Below are 13,211 nucleotides of genomic sequence, written 5' to 3' on the forward strand. Positions count from 1 at the left end.
TCCAGGAATGTTAAACGCGCGATTAAAAGTTCAAAGGAGAACGTACTTTATCTCTACACCTGCCCAAACAAGTAGAAGCTTTGAATTTTACAAAGTACTTGAAGATGTTATTTGTGTGGTGTACGAATAATTCATTCGAACTGATTTTACTTTGAACGATGTTGAATGTCGTTGGATGACGATTTGGAAGATCATCTCTGACGAGTACAATGGTCCTCGCGAAAAGACTTGTAAATCTTCCGCGAGTTAGTGATTTCCGCTCGAACGAGTAAAAACGTCGTTCGTAAATAAACAATCGTATCGCATAAACAATCGTGTTTCTTTTTTTATCTTGCTCGGTCTTATCCGAATGAATACTCTCGTTATTTTATCATCGCGTGATCAGCGCCATCATCCTTTCGAAGCTTTTGATCGAACGATTGTTCGACCCTAAGTTGATGAAACTCAGTCGTGTGGACACGGTGTTAAACAAGATGAAGTGACTTCTAGCCGTTCAAGCAGAGACAGCCGATTCTTCTATTCATTGTTGAACGACCTGGTCATTTTCGACTATAGTTTGCTTAATGTAAACGGGATTTTACGAAGCACTGTAACAAAATCTGAACGACGAAATCTTCAATTGCGGCAATCAGTCGTAGCTGCTATTTCTGGTTGACCGACCTGGTCATTTCAATTGTAATTGCCTAATGTAAACGTTTTAATGTAATACGAAAGTCTATGACAGTATTTCCTCGCAAAATTAACTTGCTAAATGGAAAATACCAGTTAACTCGTCACTCAATTGTCAATCTCAGGAAATAATTTCAAATTCTTTCAAGAACTTCATAATTCATACATCCCTTATCTTTCGCGTATCATTTCATCTTCGTCAAAGACAATTTACGTCAGTTTTACCATCACGAGGACTAAAATCTAAGCGAAATTGATCTACCTTTATTGACTTCTAATTCCACAATTATATCAGTTTCTCGTTACAAGAAAACTTTAACAATTAATTTAATAAAAATTCTCTTTTCCTCGTGACTAGACTGCAAATTGTCGCGCATTTATACGAAATTTAAGAACGCGAAAGCGTATGCAATCTGCAAAAGTATACAAAGCATCCAAAGTATACTAATCGTTATAATATTTAAGGGACGAAACAAATTTCTGCTGAAATTCTATTTTTTGAATTACGTTCACGCAAGACTAAGTTCGCACAAAAATCTACGTTCATGATTCTACTCATGATTCTCGAATTTTTCGTATTTGATGCGAAAGCGGAACGCATAGTCTGGCTGTTGCTACACGTGATATTCGTACTACGTGGGCGAACACAACGGTGACACGGAATTTGCACATTGCACATGCGATGAATTCGTCGTTTGACACTCCGCCTGCAATCTGCCGGCGACACTGTCCGTAATTACGTTATATGTCCTCGGCTTACAATAACGATCGTTGATGCGTGGGTTCGACCAACGACCAAGCGTAACGGTAAAGAGATTCATGTCGAATACGTTTCACTTAGCTCCTATTCGTTTCCTCGGTCGTCCTCCTGGTGCAGCGTTCCTAACGCAAAGTTACGTTCTTCCGCTACCATCTCTCGTTACCGCGCGGCTTTACGAACGCCATTGTGTCCACTTTAACCAACGAAGCGTCGTAAACCATGGATTTGTGTCTCAGCTATCTCGTATTAGATCACGATCGAATAGTCACCTGCTGTTTTCTGATTGAACGTATTCGAAACTAAAATTTTCATGTTTCGAAGGAAATTAAATTCGCTGTTTTCTCGACTCAGTTGTATTCCTTTTACGTTAGAAAGTGTCTCAAGTTTGAGCGATTTATTGAAACATTTATGGAAACATTATAAAGAATATATAATATGTATATAAAAAGGAGATAGCAATTCTAAGAACTACATCAAATTCTCTATGTAAGAAACTATGACGTAAGGAAGATACTAAAAATCCCAACAGTGGAAGATACTCGGAAGTTGGAAGATGCTTGAAAACGCATCAACATAGGATGAAAAACCGCACGAATCAACTTGTCAAAAGTTGTCAGTCAGGCTCACCCGAAAGACTCAAAACACCCTTTAGATTTACTTGCATCTAATAATTGAATAATTGCTTTGATACAACGTTAACTTTTAGTCTAGTGATTATCGAAAAATGTATTATTTATTTAGAATGGATTAAACAGGAAACGATGGTTATTTAACGTGAACTAAATACAGTAATGTACTATAACTAAAACAATTAAATAGTTAATTTACAACTCTCGTCACCACGGTTCCAACGCCCTCTTTCACACGGACCACCCTCCTCGACAACACTTTCCGACTTTTCAACTATCTACTGACTGTTAATTCGTCTTTCTCCCTTAAGTATCCCTTTGTCTTTTCTCATAACCCCACCACCTACGTGTTCTGCAACAGTGGCCATGGTCACGTAGGCCTTTTTTCCACGTAACTATTTTCGCAACATTGTTTATGGTTTATCCGATATTTCTTAGTCCATTTGTCCACGATACTACAATATCGAGAGTTGCAAGTTATCAAAGGACTGCCATAAGATAAATGTAAGAGACTGTAAGTATACAATTAGGAACATTTGATAAAGAAACGTCTATAAAAGAGAAAAAAAAAAAAAAGAATTGGATGCATCGTTTCTTGTTCCAATTTTGTATTGTATATCTTCCCTAAATTCAGATTGGAGCAAAATTGAAATATAAAAGTTGGAGTTTGATCAGACATGATCATCTTACATGGGCGATCGAGTTATAGCGAAGCTTTTTCCTTTTTATAGTATTTTTCTTTCTATTGTACTTATCGACGTCGAGCATGTGTTATGAACTCACGAACGTGTAATGTGCCACGTAAAATTAGTGATAAAAAGGAAGTAGCTGAGCAGTAACTTAACTTGACCGTGCTTTTATAATTTTGTAGGCTTTTATTCACGAAAATGATTAAGTATAATATTACAGTGAAGTAGCGAAGTTAAAATAGTTGTTCGAATCACGACCAAACTGTACACAAAACTCAAGACTAGTCTCGTGGTCGAATGTTTGCAGTTTTTATATGTTGCGTTTGTAAGTGTCGAGGATGGGGTAGGGGGAAGGGGAGAGGATCCTGGTTGTCCTATGTAATGGAGAAAGTGTAATGCTCGGCCATGTGCAAAGGAAAAATCAAAACCTAACAGTTCGTTTTTAGGTAGTACGGAATGAAGTGGATTTAGGTATGGTCGTTGTCACAAATGCTTAATAATTTTACTATTTCTAAATTTTTCCTTAGCAGTTGTCTATCACCACTCGTTTTACAAATTATATTAGAATCAATCTTGAAAATCATGATAATATAGTATTATCGAAAACTCAAGCTACAGATATTTAAAATAGTCATGAAATATTTTATAAAGACTTTTATTTAAAATACTCAATTTAAATCGCGTAGGAAAATAGAGAATTTAGAACAGAGATAGAAAGATTTCATCCTTCAACTTGAAAATTTGAAATATTCAAATTCATCAAGTACAATTCACATACAATATCATTCAAGTACATGCAATTTCAATACATAATTCAAGTACAATATCAAATGGCAATTTTCAAACAATTAATCTGTTGTTCAGAGAATTTGTATGGAGTACAAAAAATAATGTACTTACGTATAAATCTGGTCGAAAGCAGCAGTATTCCAATAAAGAAACGTCGGTGTAAATACAGCATATGTAGTGTAAGTTTCACATTAACACTCAAAACTTTCACTGAATTCGTTGAAAAATGAATGCACCACACGAAAACAATAAATTAAATCGGTCTGTTCGAACAAAATATGATTTCATAAACGATCTCACTGAAGAAATTGGATAGCACATAAATAAAAAACGTAATTTTAAGCACAGCAAAGGATTAATATAATCAACGATTTTACGTATTCGATTTGACGTCGGTCGTCAACGATGCACGACAATTCAATGACTACTGACCGCTCGTTCTGCATCGACTGAAACTCGTGGTAAGAAATTTGGGCAAAGAACAATAAACACGAGCCCTACTCGTATTACATACGTCTTCGAACTAAAGGTAAACAAGACGAGCGTCGCACGTCGTTCGGTTGTACTCGATATTTCCTTACTTTAGTTGCGTGTTATTCTTCGTTACGTGCACACGTGTTATAATTCCCTAAAACTATTAAACAACTCTTATACCTATCGTGTCAGTGAAAAGGAAATCTAATATCGATGATAGTAGTGTGAAGTGTGTTATTATTGCGGACAGTGATTCGGCAGATCCTTCTGACAATAATAGTAATGGTAAGTATATTGTGTTTCCTATTGTATTTCGTTGTTTCGAAAAATATCACACAGTTGAAAGTTATTAATTTTCTACGAGTTTTCTCAAAACGTTATTAATTTAAACTAAGTATTAATTTACAAATTGTTACTGATACATTATCCACTTCCAAATAATACGCCATTTTTGTTCACTGACGAATCGATCATAGTTACTTGCCATATATCTTAAAAGTATTAGTCATGGCCAAACGTGTTTATTATTTCACAGTTTCTTTCGTTGCGCCGAAATATACATGCCATAAAACGCATAATCGAGACAGAAGTATCAGATTTTAAATGCTACAATGACGTGTAAGTAATAATATTAAAATCATCAAAAACAATCTTTATTCATCTCAGAAGTAATATAATTTTGATAACAATATTTATATTAGTTATAATTGAGTAATGTGTGGAATTTTTTACATTTGGAGTAAAGCGCCGCACATCGGTGGTACTTCAGAAATATACTTGGAGTAGAGCGCCGCACATCGGTGATGCTTGACAGGCACACTTGGAGCGTTAAGGGTTAAACTGATAAGGTTAGACTGATTTTATTACTTATTTTTTATATTGTTTATTACTTATATAAGTTATATTACTTATTTCACGTGGTGTATCAATGAATTACGAAAGCAATAGATTAAATCGATTACTTTCTCCAGTAAAGTATGATTTTATAAACAATCTCGGCGAAGAAATTGAATAGCTCGTAAATAGCGGAAATATTCTGTTACGATCGAGATTGTCGTAACAGCTGTGTTATGAACGTGTTCGAATGGCAATAGGAAAATGGACGCGTGTATCCGTTTTCCCTTTAGGTACGTAGCTTCGTATCACAGTCATCAAGATATTACAGCGTTCTTGAAATAACAGTGTAAGATCTATCTAAAGTGGTGGAACCGTCACACGCTTTTCATCGTGACCGATGATACTGGTTCGCTTAACGACGATCATTGTGTTACTTTAGGCTCGAGATGGGAGGATATCTAAATTGGAGGTTTAAGGAATAAACTTCGAAGAAAAATGTAGACGGCTTGCCAGAGAATTTTTTTTTCGGCTAATAATATATCTACATGTACGGACACTAGCAGGCTATATTATGGGCTGTTTTTTCCTGTACTGATATGCTTTAAGAGCGTATTTGAGAACTGATGGTCCGTAGAAATCAATGTTTTCTTTTAAAGTAAGCATTTATTAATAGAATTGTTTAAAATAATTAATATTTTCAATATAAGAGTGAATAGAAATGTGGGTTGAAACGAGAAGAAAATTCTTCTCCAAGGTAAAGCGAAATAGAATATACTTTGAGATTATCTGCTTTATAAATAATTTACGAATACATAACCTCATAGCGAGAAATCTTGTTCATTTATTTATTTCAAGCATTATTTCAGTATTTATTTCAAAAAATGTCAGACTCATGAATCGACGTTTGCCATGTACTCGACGTTTAAAATTTCTCGAAAAAAGATAGTCTAAATCGATTTAGAACGATGAGAATGGTAGAGTTGTTTCGTTTTGTTTAATGAAAATATACTTATATTTCTTTTTGCAAAAATCGAATCATCTTCTCATTCTCGCGTGGAAACATATTCAAGTAACATGTTCGTGAATAGTCCACGACATTTTTCAATTAAATATCTTTATCCCTAAAGTATTGATGAAAGTAATAGATATGTACATGCGTCGTTACGCTTGCAAAGGATATAATGCCGAATTGCAATACTTACTTAGATCAGCTTGTATAATCGAATAAAAGTTTACACACGTTTCTAAATAAAATTTCAGTAATGTTTCCAAGAAGGCAAAAGATTTGAATACACTTGTATCGTATTGGACACAGTAGCAAAGTCGAGGTATACTAGCTGTTTCCCTTTAGCCATATAACATTCGCACCACTGTTATCACCGTATTACAGGTTTTACGAAATAACAGCTCAAGACTCGCGTAATGCACGTGAACATCGGTAAGTTTTCACTCCCACTCGATGTCCCGAGGTAACTTAACGGTAATCGTTTTACATTTTCAGGCCCAACGGCCGACGAACGATTCAAGGAGAACTAGTATTTCATTGATAACTCACCCCGTGTCCCGACCTTTACGACCACCATACTGTACGTACACTGTTGCACGCGCATACCCGCCAGGCAACGTCCAATGATTTGTGTATCGACAGTCGTCAGCATTAATGCCATTTGTGTGCAATTATGTTAGTTATTATGTCAAACAACTTACCTTTCGCGGCTCGTTTCAACACGTTTTCAACATTATGGCATTGCGACTTGAAAACGACACCAGATACCCGATGAAATAGCTCGCGGCCAACAACACGATTGCGTTGGTGGGTAGATCAAATTATAAATTAGAACGCGCGGTATCTATTAAGGAAGCGTTCGATGAGCATTTCGAAGCGATTTATATTCAAAAAAGTTACGAAGCGATAGATAGAATCTCTTTCATGCTGTAATTCCTTCTACGTGTATCAATGAAATTATGGTAATGCTTGACGATTTCATCGGTATCTTCGATTTCTTTTTTAAGCTTCTATATATTGAAAGAATTATTTAAAGAGATAAAATATCGTTAAAGAAAAGTGGCGCAGACGATTCTAAGTACTCTTAATTAATATACTAAAACTAAGCTTCTTAGAATTGTTTTCGATATTTTTTACTTTTACCTTTTTAAATAGCCCTATGCAATATATTGTAATTTGAAAAAAAATCGGAGATACCGATCAAATTCCGAAAGCATCACCGAAATTATTTATATTTTGATAATGGTAGTTTCGATTATTTCTCTTTAGATTTCTTATAAATATACTATCTACGCAAGTTTGTATTTTTATGAACTCAATTTCAAAAATAGAATTCAATTACAGACTTGTTTTACACGTTTACGTTTATTTATATTTACATACTATGTGCATTCTGTGCATATATGCAAAAGTAAATTGCGAGTAAATAATTTAAAGGTTTGATCTATTTTAGGGTTCTAGATCGGAATTAGGAGTTTGATTTCCTTTTTCTAAATCGCAACTATTATTTCCACGTCTTAAAACAAGAAGCCACGATGTTTCCTTTTCCATTTTGAGAATTGATCTTCGTAAATTAGATACAAAGGTAAAGAAAGTTTTTGAATCATCGCTATACCTTTAAGAACCGTAAAAAGAAATATGCTTCACAAATTACTATTATTCAAGAATACATGTAACGATTAAAGTGTTAGTTAGATCTTAATTGTTAAGGAATCGTAACTCATGGAATTTGATATTGAAACAGCGATTTACAGCTTCTTGTTTAGAGCATTTATCATTATTATCTAACCTTTCGGTATAATTAGTATTCAGTTATTAATTCAGTATAAATCTTTATCAGTATATTCCACCTTTAAAAAATATTTACGTTTTCACAAATCACAAGAAATATTTATCGTTAGAATCTTCTCGTAATTGGCACGATAATTGTCACGACAGAAAAATTTAATACTGTTATGGCTATCAAAATACAGTTTAATTGGCAATTAAGCATTCTTGTTTATAAAACCGATATACGCATACTATACACGCGAGAAGTATATACGAAATCATGCTTAATAGTGATTTATGGAACGCTACTTGCCCGCCCACACCCTCTTTCTTTTTATGACAATTTATGTTTATTACCCTCTGTTTGAACGTTCTTCAGATGTTGAAATCCATGGAATTCGACACAGTGGGGACACACCTTAACGTTACAGTGTATCCAATAATCAAATATCATCATCGACAGCGATACACTGGTATTTATACCATTCACGTTTCCATTTCATCACTTAATTATTGGAGTTACTTGATCGTGCTTGCCATGCCGGTTGAAATAGTATTGAGAAGTAACGCTAGATAACGCGCCTCTATTGATTTGTCAGTTGGGATAATGGATTTCAATGCATAACACAGAATCCCATGGAACGCGAGCGTGTGGTTGCCAGCCACAGATTAATACGGCTATCGCGGAACGACAGGTATTCCATATGTATCTGGTATTTCGTAAATGTTAATATAACTTGATCGTATCCCGATGCGAATGTAAATGCACCGGACATGGTGCAGTCTCTTAACCCTTAAATGCATACTGTCTCTATTTGGCATATTTAAATGGCCTTTCTTATATAGGTAACGTGTAATACTTATTGCATGGTGCTTTCGAATGTATTTATTACTATTTTAATACTATTAATGTGTTCATTATATAGCAAGAAATTTAAAGTAAAATTAAAGTATCTACTTGTCTTGATACAAGGCAACTTGCGCTTTATCATAAAGGAAAGGATAACGGTTATAATAAAATTGCACAAGTATTGGAATTAATTGTAGCAGATCTTAGTAGAAGACGCGGAGAAAAATATCTAGCGTGTAATTAACGATAGAGCTAACAAACTCGTCAAAATGACGGATTTCAGATTTTCTTTTTGTACACTTTCTGATGTAGGTATTTTAGCCAAATTTAATATTGGTTTTTGTTTATATGGGATCAAAATTATATCGGTTTATTTAGTTTAATTAATATCACTCAAATTATACTAATTTATATATATGTAGAACACGTAGTGCATATTACAGATCGATAATTCTAATGTTAAACGTTACTCTTAGGAAGAAACTTTCCATATGTATTTGTAAGCTACGACAAATCTTCGGAATATTTAATTTGATCGTGTATTCACCGTATGTTAGTTTATTCTCTCGAGTGTATAAGAATACCAAACATAAAATATACGTTAAAAATTATTTTTATATGACTTTGCAATATTGGCAATTTTCTGTATTTTATATTTGAGAAGAGTCATGCATTTAAGAGTTCAAATTTCGCATAACATGTCAATATATCAAATGATCGGTCGCTTTATGATACAATTTCGTACGATTGGGATATAAAGGAATGGAGTTTTCGATGAATTCAACGCCGTTCATTTCAACGAGTTAAAGAGGAAGCGAACGGGGTAACGCAACGCTGGGGAATTATGTTATAACGAGATTAATAGTTAACGGTTTTCTGATCACGAAACATTCGATTTGTATTACAAATGCGAGTTACACGATCGGAATGTCGATTCCATGAAGTTGTTTCATTCTTGTCAACGAAGGGTTGGATCGGGTATCCGTTTTCGCTGTAATGCGGAACAGGAAGGCAACATTCTAATTATAGTATTAAATATCCTGAGATACGTAAAACGCTTTCGCATATCGCTCGAGTATCGTATCAAATTATACCTTACAATTACTGTATTAACGGTAATTAATTGTCTACGGCGGTTATACGTTTAATAGGGTACGTGACTATCGTCTACGTCTTATTCTCATCCACTCGTGTGCAGGTTTTGCGTTATAAACGCATTAAAGCCTATTAAAATTACTGAATGAAGTAAGTTAACGTACCACAAGGAACAAGGAAGGAACGTAATTCAAAGCTTGCACGTTGATCATTCTCCTCCGAGTTTCATCATATTGAACTATTCTTCAGTTGACATATTTGTGACTTTTCGGCTTCTCGTCGCGTTTTTACATCGTATTTTGTTCTGAAAATTCCAATTCACTTCTTCAGTATTCCCCGGTCCACCTGTAGAATCACAAATACAGCGGGGGATAAAGATAAGTAAGTAGGTAGTGGAAGTAGGTGTTAATGAAGTTTAATCGGATTAGTACTAGTGATATATACTTCAGCTTTATTTTTGTTACAGATTATTTGGCAAATAATTGAAATTGCGAGCGGTTTATTCAGCAAATAATACATGCAATAGCGGTTTATTTAGCAAATAATACATGCAATAGCAGTTTATCCAGAAAATAATAAACGATACACGAGATATAATTAATAAAGGAAACAAGGCCAATACAACCTAGAACTTAAGCGTAACGTGTGACAGTAATATGCTGTTGAAGAACGTGCTCGACCACCCGACTGGTTATCAAAGAGAAAATGACCAACTCAACGAAATACACCTTACATCAGCGTTCGATTTCTTACCGTTATTATACTATTTGTCATAAACTATTTATTTACCGTAGAAACAACTTTTCCCTGAACACACAACCGCTGCTCGGCCTTAGTTTTCGAAACGTTGCAAAAAGCAATTAATACTGCACTGAATTCTGGCAAAATATATATAACAATACGTATAAAATATAAATATAATATGGATAAAATATCATCTATCCCGCGTTTAAAAGAAGATACGCTACTAATGTGACTATCTATGACAATGAGTGACACAACCACAAGCATGGTCGACACGTTTGCCGCCTCGTTCAATCTTCGTCTATACAAACTACAAACAAACGATAAGAATTAGGTTTGAGTTAGGCTCAGGGTTCCCAGACGATTCCCCTAATTCGAGGATAGCACGACGTTACATTACCCCTTCTGACATTTTACAGCTACGTGGCTTGTGTGAGACGTGACTCGAATTTCTTCTTACTTCTGTGCGTCGCGTCGACAACGTTGTCCCTCTCCCTGCACTTGTCTACAGTATGAGACCCGATGTCAGTGATCCACTAACTGTACTATATCCTCTACTACTGCAGAGATTTTTTTCTGTAATTCCCTCAATCTGGTGACGCTGGTTAGACGTCAGACAGTAAAACAATTTAAACAGTATCGAGGCGTACGCTGGCACGGACGCACAGCTATAAGCAGATCTCGCTGTAGTGGTACCGACAGTTTCTTGCGAATATTCCGAAAACTATGACCGAGCGGCTGTCATATGTAGAGAACAATATTGTTCAGAAAGTTAATTTCCACGAGGTATTAACAAATCATCGAAATTGGTGAAGTGGGTGCAAGTAAGGTTGACATTTACGAAATCATTAGTCTAGGATAAAGAGCATCAAAAACCTGGACCTTTCCGCTTGAGACCCGGACACTTTTGACTGCTTTTTAGATTATGTACGATATCCTAAGTTGGAAGCTTTTGTGAATTATAGACTGTAACTGAATAGCACTACGTCTGCATTTCGATCGTTCTTAGAAGAACAAATGCATCGTTATCCGGTATATTAACCATATTAGTAGAGAAGCCACGTATACCAGATCATCGCACGCAACGCATACGTAGCATGATAACATGAATGATCGATGGAGTTTGGTCGTTTGGACAGCAAATGAGCGTGGGAAACCCAGATCACTAGAGAAAATCCCCTGGACATTTGCGGACGCCTTAAAAATTAGAACAAATTCTGGGAAATCCATCCGGGCTGATGACAATCTTAGGCGGGCGAGATATCGATATTTAACAATTCAAAATTTGGTATTCTCGAGTTGGTCTTCAATTACATGCAAACAGCATGTAAGACTTCTAGCACTTAGACTATACATAGACGACTATTCGCAGAGGACTAATAGAATACGCTTTCAAAAAAATATACTTTTATATAGAAATATAGATGCAGAATATAACTACACACACACATATATATATGTACCGATTTCATATAAACAGTAGGGTGGATAAATAGTAACTAAGAAAGAAACGTTACATAAACAATAATAGTATCAATACTTTACAACGATTAAGAGATCAATGTAAAAATACAATATGATATGTTGCAAGAAATTAAAAAAAGGATATTAACAACCTGCCTGTAACAGATAGGCTACGAGCTTAGTACAAAATAAGTACGAAATAAAAAAATAAATTATTCGCGAGTCGACAACGATCGTAGAGAATACAGGAACATCGTGGGTGAGCTGAAGCAAATAGCGAAGTTCATGGTTCGCACCCGTGCAGTAGAATCCGATATGACGCACCGTGGAAACCCGATGATGCGGTACCGGAGGAATTAATCCGGGCATGGTCGGAGCGGTAACTATGCCGCGTGTGCGGCATACCGGTATCCCTCGCTGAGAGCGACTCCTCGTGTCGTGACTATTCTCGCCCACACGTTTATAAATCCCCTCGCGGTCGATTCTCCATCCCCACAGCCGTTTTCTCTTCCCTTCACTAGACCTATGCGATACCAAGCTCGGACCCTACCTTGCCTTGCCTCTCGTTCTGCTTCTCGTTTCGTTGCCTCCTCTTCCTCAACCTCTCTTCTTCCCTCAGTTCGCTGCATCTCTTGCGTCGAGCATTCATCCTAGTTAGAGCATACCACTAGGCCCATTATATCTCAACTGATTTGAATTTAACGGTTGCCAGACACCGGCATTGTGCGTGCGCCCGTCTCATGCCTCCCGCTACTCGCTTCGGCATTCTATCATCTCTTTCTCTCTCTTTCTTTCTCTTCCTATCTTTCCTCGTCTTCTCCTCTTCTCGCAACGCGAATCTCTACTGTTCGCACCCATCTTTCTACGACCACCCAATACAGTGATCGAGCAGATAATTGCTAGGCATATAATTTACCCTATTTGACTTGGGGTGGTTTTCGATGCCCGGCAGATAATCATTTTGTTCTTTTTACACACTTTTGTAAGGTCTACACGCGCTTAAGTTTATCGTTACATGCTATTTAACAAGCGTGCTTATGAACGCACCAAGGAGGTTGTTAGTGCTATTATTAGTACTGTTATTAACTGTAACTTCAATTTGTTTGCTGTTTCATCCTATTTATTCTTTTTACGTAAATTTATAAGTAGGTTTTTAAGTTTATCGTAGCATATATGGCTGCTATTATTATTTACTGTTATTAATTGTAACTTGTATCTGTTTGCTGTATCACTCTATTTGTTCTTCTTGCATATTTTTATAAGTACATCTTCAAATCTATCCTTGTACGTTATCTATCGTAGCGTAGGTAGTTACTGTAACTTAAATAACTTGTAACTTAAATTTATTTGTTACTTCGTCTTGTTCGTTACCCTGTTGTTCATTGTAACTTAACTCTCTTGAAGGTCTGTTAGGTTGTCACAATTTCTAGCATTA

The 13,211-nt window shown here is 35.8% G+C and overlaps 2 long non-coding RNA genes across 2 annotated transcripts in view; one reads left to right on the forward strand and one right to left on the reverse strand.

The window, feature by feature from the left end:
* LOC139986357 (uncharacterized) overlaps positions 1 to 4,025 on the reverse strand; it is a 42,566-nt gene extending 38,541 nt beyond the window's left edge. The window contains exon 1 of the long non-coding RNA XR_011799627.1: positions 3,648 to 4,025. This is a non-coding gene — a long non-coding RNA (uncharacterized lncRNA). The remainder of the gene's footprint in view (positions 1 to 3,647) is intronic.
* A 108-nt stretch (positions 4,026 to 4,133) lies between these two features.
* Positions 4,134 to 10,473, forward strand: LOC139986336 (uncharacterized). Its single transcript, XR_011799623.1, has 8 exons — positions 4,134 to 4,295; positions 4,546 to 4,628; positions 4,756 to 5,137; positions 5,287 to 6,285; positions 6,349 to 6,660; positions 7,307 to 7,438; positions 8,003 to 9,949; positions 10,035 to 10,473. It is a non-coding gene; the product is annotated as an uncharacterized lncRNA (long non-coding RNA).
* Positions 10,474 to 13,211: the final 2,738 nt, after the last annotated feature.

This window comes from Bombus fervidus, chromosome 4 (assembly GCF_041682495.2).
Source record: "Bombus fervidus isolate BK054 chromosome 4, iyBomFerv1, whole genome shotgun sequence".
NCBI lineage: Eukaryota > Metazoa > Arthropoda > Insecta > Hymenoptera > Apidae > Bombus > Bombus fervidus.